Here is a 12,503-nt window from a genome sequence, read left to right on the forward strand (position 1 = left end):
GTAAAATAATCCCTGCAGAGTACAAGAAAACAGATTCACATGTTGAGAACTTAGCAGTCCAGTGAGGCATACAAAGGTATTAAATCCATTCATCAGGTCAGAGCAGGAGATGAATAAAGGCTTAAATTCACTTTGTGATAGGCTTGTTTACTGGTTTTTTATTCCTCTTTGCTTTTCATAGGCCAGAAAGTCACGCCAAGTTCCCTGGCAAATGACCTTCCTGACGTCTTAAGGTGTGTCCAAAATTAGGACCTTGTCTTTGCTGAGGGCAGAGAGGCACTCGCTGCCGTTCCATAAAAAAGGAAGTAAATAACCAAATGAGTGGAAGGCAGATACTGGATGAGGTGATGAGTCAGGGTGGACCTGGGGCTCCTCAGGAGCTTTGTTTTTGTGAGCTGATGTGTCACAACTGCAGCTTGTCTTGCTGTTGTGGTGGTTTCACGCTGCTGTTGGGTTGTGAGGAAGAGGAGGAGGTGCCCTTTTGCATGTGAAGAGGCACCTGAGAAATAACAAACACCAAAACTGTTCTCTGAGGATGTGTACTGAGGGTCATCCCTCCTGGCTGCTTTCAGGCTGCTGAAGGTTTTGGGAGAGTTGCAGTTGGGTGTGAGTTGTGGAGCTGCCAATGGCTTGGATACGCTCTGGATTTGTAGCTACCAAAAATAAGAACCAGTGAGATATTTCACTTGTGTTTTTGATTAAGTTCATTGAACTTGCTGAGGTCTGAGAATGCCCTGAAACCAAAGACTGCAAGGACAAACATTCCTAAACAATGAATTGAGGAATAAACTAGAAAAATGATTGCTCTCCATAATAAGATTCTGAGTTTAGCTGCATCTTTGGCATGCTGATTTAGGAATCTTGTGGGAGGAACAGGAGCCTGAGGATGGAAATTCACAGTGTACAACCAGCCTTGCTGCTTTCCTTTTCTCAAGATTTTGTGGTGTTCTGAAGATTCCTTGGACAGTTAATGAAAATCAGACAGAAGTTGCTTTTTTCATCACCCAGGCTACAAGTCAGCAGTGTTTCCCACCTGGTGATTGTACACACACAGTTATTTGGAGGTTTCACCTTTCTGCCTGGGGAGTAATGGCAGCTCAGATCTCCTGAAACCCATCCCCACCACTGTTCTGCAGCAGCACATTCAGAGGTGATGAAGGCTCCTGGACCACGAGTAAAGCACAGCAAGTGCCGTGGTTTGTGCATTTCGGTAGTTACTGTTTAACCTGCTGTAATCATCTCCTGCAATCTGTAAAATCCTGCAGTGTGAAGATAACATCCTCCAGTAAAAGAACAAACATTGTTCCAGGCTTTTTATAAATACACCAGATATATCCCAGGGCCTGCTGCAGCCTGGGCTGTCAGCAGGAAAGATTGAAGGCAGCACCTTTGAATTTGGTGAAACAACGTCCTTCCCGGATGGATTTTTTTTGGAAATGCATTCTGTAGCTGTTGGTGTGTGGCTGGCTCTGGACTAGAGTTTGTCTGTGCCTTGTGTGAGGTGCAGATGTTGGGGTGAGAAGGAGCAGAGTTTGGATGTGAAAGGAACATCAGTTTTCTGCTCAAACTGATGGTGGGAGGAGAGCAGCAGTCTTTCGCAACAACCGTGTTCTGGTTAGAGGCTCGGACATTTTTAAGAACAAAAGGGAGCTTTTTTAGCTTCCTTTCTCTTCCCCTTTTTAATCAGGCTCAAGAACTTAAAACTGAAAGGGCTTTTTTTGTATAAGCACACTTTGATCTGGAGCTTCCGCATCTGATCAGAATGCCCTGAGAGTGCTCTCATCTCCCCACTGAGAAGCCAGAGAAATGCAGATGTGTCTGGGAGGAGGGTGAAAGGATGATCTGCAGGGCTGTCTGCTGGACACTGCTGGTGAGGTAGTTCTGACCTGTGTGTGTTCCTCTGTCCAAATGGAGGAGCTTCCATGTCTTTTATTATTCCCAGTGTGGTGGGAAGTGAGAGCTGTGTTCAGCCCATGTTCCTGTCACGAAGGTGCTCAGGTACCCAGTCAGAGCTGGATTTGAAACCATCTTTCAGCTCACCACAAAGAACAGCCAGACTGTAAATGATTTTATTTAAGCAAGTAGTGAATCACCTACAGTTTTTCTCCAGGAAGAAAACTGACCTGGTTGTGTTTGCCATCCATGGGATTCATTGAGAGTAACTTGGTGTTCCTGTCACAGCTTTCCCTGTGTCCTCTCGAGGTGTTGCCGGCTTCCGCACGGCACAAAGCTCCGCGCCGCGCTCCATCTGCTGCTGCTGCCGCCTGAATGCCTCCCGTCCTCATTAGCAGTGATGGCTGCCAGGGAGATCACACAGGCTCCTTTAAATGCCCCTCTTTAGGCTCTCTGTGGCAGCTGCGGGTGACCTGTAATAGTTAATAGGGCAAAATAAGAAAAATAAATTGCCAAGTTGTATGTTTAAAGAAGTCATCTTTGGAGGGGAAAGAAGTCTTCCGGCCTCATTAGCATTCTTTCTGTGAGGGGAATAAAAGCTCAGAGTGGATGAGTATCTCCTTTGTATGTGTAATCAACATCTGATTTCATTTCACGGGATCTGTGAGATGCTGCTCTTAGGAAGGCAGCTGGATATGTATCCAGACAGCCAATGGCCAGCACAGTCACTGCCTTGTAATCAAAGTCTCAGTAAACCCTGGGTATTTTTCTTAACTCTGAAAAAACTTATTAGAAGAATTAGTAGCAGAGAATCTTTGCCACATTTGAAAAATAGAAGTGGCTTCAAGATTGATGTTGTAGGTGATAAGGCTGGTTGTGGGTATGGTGAGATACACCATTTTTGGCAGCAGTTGAGCTCAGGAAGCATCTCTTCCTCTGCATCCTTTCAGAGTTTACAGCCCCTGGGCTGGCTGCAGTCAATGCTCTTGCCTGCTTTGTGTCAGTCTGATTTTGCACCTTAAAGGTGAAGTTCATCACTGGAACAGCATAACATGAGGGAGCAGCTTTCCCAGCAGTTGTATTGGTGTATCCTTGAAGCCCAGGAGGAGCCCTCTTGGTCTGGTAGTTCGTGTTCACCTCCAGATACAGCTCTGCTCAAGTCTTTGCTGTGGGGAGGCCTCCTTTAAGTCAGCTCATGAAACCGAGGTGTGAAACCTCGCCTGTTGTTGCCATGAAACTCCAGTTTCCAGCTCAGCTTTGCAAAACCTCGACTTTGAGTTGCGCTAGAAGGAAAACCATTAAAGTCTGGCTGGTTCAGGAGCTCAGCTCTGGAAAGTCCCAGGCTCTCTCCTGTGGAGAAAGTGCCTGGAGCGCAGGTAGTCACTGCAGACTAAACACACCTGAGTGTGTGCCAGGCTCTTGCCGGGCGCTTGTCAGTGGGGAATATTATTTTCCTTGGGCTGACACCTGGCTCACGCCAAGGACTCTGCTGCCAGTTGGTTTAGTCACAGGGACAAGCACTTTCTCCAGGGCGATGGAAGCGGTGAGTCATGAAGCAACAAAATAACATTTGCACATCTGTGTTTGGTGGCTGGCTGGTGTGGCAGAGCGGGAGTGGCTGGACTGGCTGGGAACTGGCTGGATTTCCTCCCTGGTGTCACGATCATAACCTCTTAGCATTGGTGAGCTTTTGTGATTGGGGATTTGGCTGGGAGTCCTTAGATCCAGGGCTGATTGCTGTCAGAAATGAATTTCAAGTTGTCAAACCTGTGGGCTGAACTGATGCCAGTCACTAGTTCAGATACACTTGAAGTTTGAGGGGGGAGTGGAGTTCCATCACTTGAGGTGGTCTCAGGGACTGCAGACAGATAAACATTTATTTTCTTCTGAAACACCATTTTCTGGAAAGCATACAAAACCTTGGAGAAGAGGTTGTAAATGTCTGTTGCTGGAGAAGTCTGTACCAGTGGGACCAAGACTTCCAAACTTCAAGATGATCCACATCTCAAGCGCTCTGCAGCGTGGCAGGGAGACCATAATGTTGTGACTCTGCATTTTCCTCCATCTGCTGCTGAATACATGCAAAGCAGAGCTTGGAGAAGCAAAAGTGAGATGGGGAATTACCCTTTCATGTAAGAATGAAAAAAACCTCGATTAATCAAGAGATTCCCCTACAGTTGCAATGCAGCGCATTCTTAACATCAAATCCAAACAAATCCTAAAATCAGTCACGCAAAAGAACAGGCTTGAGCAATTCCCCTGCAGAAAGTGTTGAACGTAGGCTATCACCACTGGTGGTTTTGAAGCAAATCTGCAGATTATGCTTTAAGCTGGAAGGAAAAAAATGCCCTGGAGATGGAATTCAGCAGCCGTGCCTGGCGTGTAGGAACGTGATGGTGCGCATCTCTGTAGGTTGGGGATAAAGAATCACAGCTCGTTGTGCTTGAGACAGCACAGCTGAACATGCAGAGTTCCTACATATTTCTGTAACCTTTCTGTGCTTCTGCAAATAGTGGTATTTATTCTGATCTGCTTGGAGAGCAAGACTGAAGTATTGCTGCCATGTGTATATATATTTTCCCTAATCAATTTTGAACCCATTTGCCAGTATCAGCTAAACCTGAGGGCGAAGGGGATATTCAGTCTCAGAGACATGACGTTCCTTTGAGTTTTGTGAAAACAAGCGGTTTTAATAGAGGAGAGAGACCTGATTAGCGACCCCATGGAGAGAAAAGCTGCAGTGAGAGCACAGCCCTTATTAGACATTAAAGAATCCACATGGGAGAGAGGTGTTCCTGACCGTGGGAAAAGCTGCAGTGGGAACTGGCAGTTATTGGACGCCAGAGAATTCGACCTCAAGACATGCATCCGTAAGAAATGAGTCTTCATTAGTTCTGCTCACAAAGCTGCTTTGATTTTTTTCTTTTTTTTTTTTTTTAATAATATATATACCAATAAGCTATGGGTGCTTCTGTGCTTTTCCTTGATTGTTCCAAAGAAACAACTAGGAAAAGTGCCTTAGTAAGAGACTTTGTCCTGGCTAGCTGAGGTGGTTGTGCCTTGTCTGGCAGCTGTAAGTGGCTGATGTTGTGTGGAGCCCTTCTCTCCAGCGTGGTGGAGCTCTGGCTGGGCTGATGCAATGCTGGCTTCTCCTGTGCTGCCGGCAGCGGAACTGCTGACTGGGGTGGGGAGGATATGAAATGTAGCCCAGTGAGATGTTGCATGGAGTGCTGAGAGGCGTTTTTATTCATCCAGCTTCGTGTAATCCCCATGTCCAAAGCAAGGCTTCAGCTCCCCCGCCCTCCTCTTCGCCCTGCTCTGAAAGGTTGCTGGGACTCCTCCTTGGGGCTGTTCCATGTCCTGGGGGTCTTGCAGTGGAACTGGTCTGTGTTTTAAGGAATGGATGCACCTGTATTCAGATGTGACCTGATGTGTGTTGGCTGCAACATTTGATTTATGGCAGAACCGGTTGTCATGGGAGTTGCAGAAAAATTTCTTGGTGTGTTGACTCTTGGATGAAATCCTTGCTACCAAAAGTGGGAGCTATGAAAAACCAGGTTTAAATATTCTGTTTCTTCCTTCTATGGTACATAACAATTCCATCTGTATATTAATATCTCAGCAGTATCCAGAAGGCCACTTTGCAGTAAAGACATAAATAAAATGTCTTCATTAGAAATCACTCTTATTTGGGGTCTTAAAATGGAACATTTGGCTGAGCTGTAAAGAAAGAGGCGAGCCTTGTTCCAGCATGGCTTTATCTGTGGACTGTCTGATCTGTTGAACGTTTTGCTCCTAAATACCAGAAGTATCAGGAGTATCAGTGAATGTGCCTATGCTAGCTTTTTAATTTCCTACTTTGTCATCTCTTAGGGAGGGATTACGAGTGCAGACAAAGCCCTGGCTGTTTTCTGTGCGTGGCAGGAACACGTGCTGTATCTCATTAACAAAACCCCTGTTTGTAGTCAGGAGCTGGGAGATTTCCCATTGAGTGTTGCTGGGGGCCGGAGGGAGCCACAAAGTCCAGAGGGGTCTGGGTTTGAGTGGTTTGGGTGTTGGAGCAGGAGTGTAGAAGTGTGAGAGTTGTGCTCAGGATTCATCCCAGGGTTGTCTGGCTGAGCTCTGTAACCTGGGTGATTGTTTCTGTTCCTGGATTTTGATGTTTCCCTGAAGATCTTTATTACTAGAAGAAGAGCTGCAGAGAATGCCCTGAAGAACGTTGTTTTTCTCCCCCCAAAGGTCACAGAGCCAATAAAGATCACTCTAAGCAGGTTTTAAAGCATCTCAGATTGTAATCTAGAAAATGATGGGAGCTTGGTAATTAGGGCATGTTTCTGAATCATTGTTGTCACAAGGGCTGTTCTTGGTGTGGCTCGAAAACCAGAGCTTCTTGTGATACAAGGAGCTTTTATTTTGCTTGGCACTGGGAAGGTGAAGGATTTCAAAGCTGCACATCTCCTGGATTTATCCCTCATGGATGAGCTTTCCTACTTGTGATGGTCTGGAGTGCTGTCCCAGCCACTTGCTGTGTTTTATCTTTATAGACACAGCAATTGATCTGCACCAGTGCCCCCAGCACGGGTGAGAAACAGGAGGAGCTGGAAACCATTGCACAGCAGGAGATGATGGTGTGAGTTACCCTTATGGAATCATGGTGGGGATGGCTGACACTGCTGGAGTTCTGCAGTGAATGGCTGTGACTTCTTCAAAAGGAATTGGCAAGGAAGGAGAGGTGGTGGGGTAGCCCTGTGTGTCAGGAAGTGTTTGGATTGTCTAGAGGTTAATGATAGTGGTGACAGGGTTCAGTGTTTATGGGAAAGAATAGTTGGAAGGCTAACAAGGCAAATATCCCAATGGGAGTCTGTTCTAAACCACCCAGGCAGGACACCAGTTTCATATGAAGAGATAGAAATATTGATGAAATATTCTGTAAGCAGCTGGGAGAAGTCTCATGATCACTCTTGTTCTTGTGGGGGCCTTAAACCTACCACATGTCTGCTGGAAACATAGCAGAGAGGAAGCAGTCTGGGAGGTTTGTGGGGTGTGTGAAGGACACAATTGGTGAGGGAGCCAACCAGGACTTGGTATGGAGTTGTCCATAGTAAATACTGCTCCTGGTCTGCCCTGAGTGCAGCTGCTGGCCCAGGCAGGCCTGGCCTACCAAGTCAAATGATTGTAGCTCAACAGGTGACAGTTCCTCACATTTATTAGATTTAAAATTAAGTGTAGTTTTCCAGGATGGTAGAATTCTGCTTGCTTCTGTCAAGATCTATTTCAGTGAATTGGAATGATTTTCATCCCAGTCCTGTGCACACTCTTCTCAATGGTCTGTCCCTGATTTTGGTGTCTGCTGCACATTAGTTACTGTATTTATGAAACAGTCAGTGCAATTTTGAGTGGTTTTTGTTTAGATATCTTGATTTTTCTGTGTCTCTCAGTCCTCAAGTCTCCTTCTATGCCAGGCATGTGATGATACTGTCAGATTTTGAGTAATGCTCTGCATTACTTGAGGCACAGTTTAATTCCAAAGACATGTGCTGCTTAGGTCTGAAGATGGTGAAATATCATCTTATATCACTCTACATATGAAATTGCCTTTCTAAAAAAAATATAAGTGTATATATAAATTTTATAGCAATAAAGCAGGTGGCTATAATGCATATGAAGCTTGGAAGATGGTGGAATGTAATTTCCTTAGGATGAGTGTGTTGGAACTGCTGTGTATTTCATTTATTGTACCACTGCCCTCGTTGAGATCAGTTGTAGTGCCGTAATCTTTGCAAACGCCCGTGCAGAGACACAAGTTCCCTTTGTGTTGCTGGCTCAGGAACTCTCTCAGTGGTGAATATTAAACACCTTTTGTGAGCGGTGCGGGCGGGAGACGCTCACTGTGCGATTCCTGCTGGGAGCTGGTGGTACTGGAGGCTGGTGCTCAACTCCAAACGGGATTTCTGCAGGATAGCTGTCCCTGGGGCTCGGTGTCCTGCTGCTGGTAAGATCCCAGTGTGGCTGGTGCTGCTGTTTGCTGTGTTATTTCGTGTATTCTGTGGCTGGGAAGTGGCTGCACGTGCTGTTGTGGTGGGCCAAGTCTCTCAGGCTGTGAAATGAGTGTCCATGATAGCAGAAGACCCTAGAACTGATGTTCATGGACTCAGCAGACATCCTTTATCCTGGATAAAAACCCCCAGGGAGGGTGATGGCATCTTGCTTTATGGTGGTATAGTAGCTGCACATCCTGGATTTCCCTGTACCTAGAGCAGACCTGCTTTGTCCAGGGCTGGAGTATCTCTAGTGTGGGGTATTTGGACTGGTTTGGTGTCAGGAGTAAGGAGAAGAGGCACAAACATCTGGTGAAGTATTATTTCAGGACACATTATTTTGTTATGAAATAACAACAAAGCCAGAGGAATGTGATTGGCCAAGGAAAGCTTCAAGCTGTGCGAGCGTTTTACTGAATAATGCAGGCTGGGGCTTGCTGGGGTTATATAATCACAGAGGAGGAAGGAGTTTGAGTGTGGCACAGCAAAATCAGCCGAGCTTTTCAGATGGCTAAAGATACCTGACTGCAGTCAAAGGGAACCTGAGTGAATACAAAACACTGCGATGTTCTGCTGTGTCGGAGCAGCTTGTCAAATCATGCTTGTAATGAGTGGTGCAGAAACACACAGAAAAAGCTCCTCTGTTATTTTGGGTCCTGCAGTGTCTGTTGTATTTAGTAGTATGTGGAATGGAGCATGGCACCAGCTTCTAAATGAAAATGGGGTGAAGTTTCTTTGGCTGGAATGTAGCTGACCTGCAAAACTCTGCAGTGATGAAGATGGTTGGGTATGAAAGGTCTTCACAAACCTGTGGGAAGCACAGCAAGAGAAATAGGCAGATACTGTGATTTAAGGTGGAACTTGGTTTATATTAAAAATCTCCCTCACTCCAACCCACCTCTTCTTATCATGTACAGATCTTCCTATAAAGATCCTAATCAGTTTATAGAATACTGCAACTAAACAGTAAGGTTTGCTCACTACACAATTACTGGCTGGCATTCTCGTAGTCCGTGCTTTGTTTAGAATGATTTTTGGAGCAGCAGGGAATGTGCAGGAAGAGTGTTCAGAGTGAGCAGCCGAGCTGAGATGGTTTATTAGAGCTGGAAAGCCGAGGTGCGGATCCCCGAGGTAGGGAAGGCTGGAGGGTGTGGGGTGGCTTTGGCTGTGCCTGGGTGACACTCGCGCCTGGGGAGGAGGAACCAGCCCGGCCCTGCATGGGCAGAGGCTGCGCCTCCCAACCCGGCTGTGCTGTCTCCTGCTTTGGGAGGAAGAGCTGAGGAGGAGGAGGAAGGGCAGCAGAGCGAGGGAAACATGCTGAGCAGCTGTGCCAAGAGCCCAGAGACATTTCAGCTGCTTGAATATAGAGGTGCTTTGATCTACAGTGAATAAACCGATAATGCTTAAATTATGAATTCCTTTTCTTTGTGTGAAAAGCTGGATTAGCGTGCCTTTGTTCGAGCAGTGATTATTGAGCAACTTTTTTTCTGCAAGGGCTGCTCGATGTGTGTTTACAGCCGGGTGCTTCGGTCGTGCTGTGCTGGTGGAGGGGCTTGGTGACATAACAGCTCCCCACGTCCTTGTCTCCTCCGCTTGAGGTTGAACTGTAAACCCCGCCGAAAACACGGCCTCGGCCGCTTCTTTACGATGTGGAGCTAATGATTAATCTGCAGGAGTTGTGGACGGGAAGAGGCACTAAGAGGCCTTGTTTTCATTCGAGTCTGCGGAGTGGGAGCCGAGCGAAGGCACCTCTTTGTTTCTGTTGGACTGGCAGCGATTGCAAAACGCAGCCTTGGGAAGGGCTGACGCACAGGTGTAGCGATATGAGGCGAAGGTTGAGAGGAGCTGTTCTGGCAGCGCTACCAAAGGTCGTGGCCATGCCTCCCCTGGCCTTTTGTCCCCTCTTCCCAGCCCTCTGCCTGGACAAAGGTTGCTCCTCGGAGCACGTTCACCTCCATCTTGCCTTGCTTCGGCGTAAGGAAGCGCAGCGCTCTCGCCGCCTCTCCTCCCCCGGCCCTTCAGAAAGTGTCGTGGTTTTTTCCTTGTAGCGTTTCTGTGCTGCAGTGAAGCCGTGTGGTGATGCAGCACTGCAGATCTCCCTCCTCTCCCCCTGGTCTCCTCCCGGCAGCATCTGCCAAGACAGGAGCAGCTCGGAGAGGCGCCAATGGGTGCGGCCGGGCCGGATCGCTCGGCACATCGATCCTGGCGGAGGGACCGAGGGATGTCTGCAGTCACAGGACTGAGGCAAACCTCCCCTTCCAGCAGCTCCCCTGCAATACCCAGGGCTCTCTGCTCCTCGGGTTTCTCTCATCCCCCGCTTCTGCTCCCTTTCTCCTCCTCCTGCCTGCCTCCCTCGCTTTCAGCAAAGGCGATTGCCACAGATTATCCTCAGGGCCTGTCAAGGGTGCGGGGCAGGACAGCGAGGCACAGTGTATATTTATGTATCTGGATAACGGGGGATTAACAGGCGCCGTCTCGGAGTGGAGTGATTTACCACCATGGCTGCACTTCAATACAGTAGTAGCCTCCCCCATCCATTTCTTATTTAGGAAAAAATAATTAATAGCTGAAGTGCATTTCTTCCAATATAAAAATTCATATTGGGAAAAGTCACAGCTTTGCTAGGTGGGTTTTGTGGTAGATGGGGACCTTATTACACTGGTGTGTGTACTCTGCTTTCTGGGCAGTGTGAGCTTAGATATTTGAAGATTTTAAACACATTCTGCATCTTCTACAGCAAAAGAATGACAGTTCTGAGTGTGTATGTATAATAACCTGTACGTGTTAGGATTTCAAGAGTTAGGCAGTAATTGTCAAGGTGGGGAGCAGGAGTTGTTCAGATGTCATTGGCAGGCAGTGCTTCATGTGAGGGGGGCCATGGTGGCTGCAGTCAAAGGACAGCTACGATTTTAGGGATATTGATACCATTATCAACAGTATCTTAATCCTGTTCCCCCTAAAGATTGAAGGCAAGTACAGGCTCAGGTTGCCAGAAACTGAATGTGTAAACACAGTGAGCAAAAGGGTTTGGGAGCTACATGGTTTAGGTGTGAGGGTTGGAGTTAAAGGATGATCCTAACTAGGATTCCTAATTACTTTCCATATTTTTTGTCACATTCATTCATAGCACGAACATTTTCTCAAATAGGCTTTTTCCTGTTTTCCTTCCCTCTCCTTCCTTTCCTGTTCCCTCTCCTGCTCTCTCTACATCTGCCACATCCAATTAGGCCATTTTTTTTTTCCTCACACAGATTTTATTAACCATCTCCTCTACTCTTCTGGGCTTTCTAAATCTTACTTGCAAGGCAAGATAACCAAATCCAGCTTCCAAAGAGAGCATGCTTTGAGAAGCAGCTTTCCTGCAGTTCCATTTGCCATTATTTGAAGCCTTTAATTAAATAAAATACAAAGAAACAATAAAAAAATAACCAGAGCATTACAGATTAGGAAACTCCCAAGAATTAACACAGGCACAAAGGTGACAAGCTCAGCCCTGGGCAGCTTTGAGGCAGGAACGTGTCTTGCGTGTGACTGTGTCTCTTTATGCCCAACAAGGCATTTATTTTATTTTTTTCTTGGAAGATGCTCTTGTTTGTGTGCACAGCCGTGTTCAGTGGAGTATAAACCAGGGAAAAAAGGGCTCTAAATCCAAACCAGGTTATATATAAGTGTAGTAGGTCAGGCTGGAATGAGAAGGCAGCAGTCAGCCAGGCAGGTTTTCAGATCGTATTTAAGGATTAGTCATCCAACAACAATGATGAAATTGTAAGGTGTAGGAAAAGCCAGGCATGAAACCAAGGCAGCTCGGGGATCTGACAGCGTGTGTGCCTCAGCCTGGTGGTTGTATTCCCTCCTGTGTGTGTGGCTGAGAGCAGGTTTGCCTGTGTAAGGTCTGTTTACATCTGCCCAGCCTTGTGCTGCCTTTGTGCATAGAAATTTTTTCACAATAATTCTTCGTGGAGTTTACAAATACTTCCTGATTAGGTTTTTTATTTGTGAGTCCCTTTCCTCTCTGTCGGTACATTCAGAAATACACTTTCTGCCTTCTCTTGTCCTGGATTACCAGCTGCAGTTCAGAGCTTTTCCCTGCTTTGCTCAGAATCTTTTGGCAGAGAGAACTGAGCGCCCAAACCCTGCAGTTGTTGGCTGTTAAAATGTCACTGTGCTCATCCCGCCCAGCTTGTCCTTTCTACTGTGAGTGGATGCAAGTTATTTAAATATGTTTTTACATCTTGTTTCCTTGTGTACACAAACATGTTTGGGTTTATTTTTATTTTGCATAGACATTTACTCATCCATAAGTGCCAGTGTTGCAGTTACTTAACATACATTATGTAGGGTGGTGTCACATTCTCTGTGGCGTTTGTCAGCTCCTGTTGGGCAGCTGGGGCTGCAGCGGGGCTGGGAGGCTGAACCCCAGCTCTGGGGTCCCTGTGTCCTGCCAGGTGTGCAAATAAATGGGTTTGGGATCAGGAGTGAGGATCACAGTGGAGACTCTGGGTTAAATACAAGATCGAAGTGGTGGAATTGCTGTGTCAAGGTCGTTGGTCTCCTAAGAAAATTGATGGCTGT

The 12,503-nt window shown here is 46.7% G+C and overlaps 1 protein-coding gene across 3 annotated transcripts in view; it reads left to right on the plus strand.

The window, feature by feature from the left end:
• The window catches only part of SPEN (spen family transcriptional repressor), a 67,810-nt gene that overhangs the window by 5,160 nt on the left and 50,147 nt on the right, over nucleotides 1–12,503 (plus strand). The gene's annotated exons all lie outside the window — the stretch shown is intronic.

Source organism: Zonotrichia leucophrys, chromosome 21 (assembly GCF_028769735.1).
Source record: "Zonotrichia leucophrys gambelii isolate GWCS_2022_RI chromosome 21, RI_Zleu_2.0, whole genome shotgun sequence".
NCBI lineage: Eukaryota > Metazoa > Chordata > Aves > Passeriformes > Passerellidae > Zonotrichia > Zonotrichia leucophrys.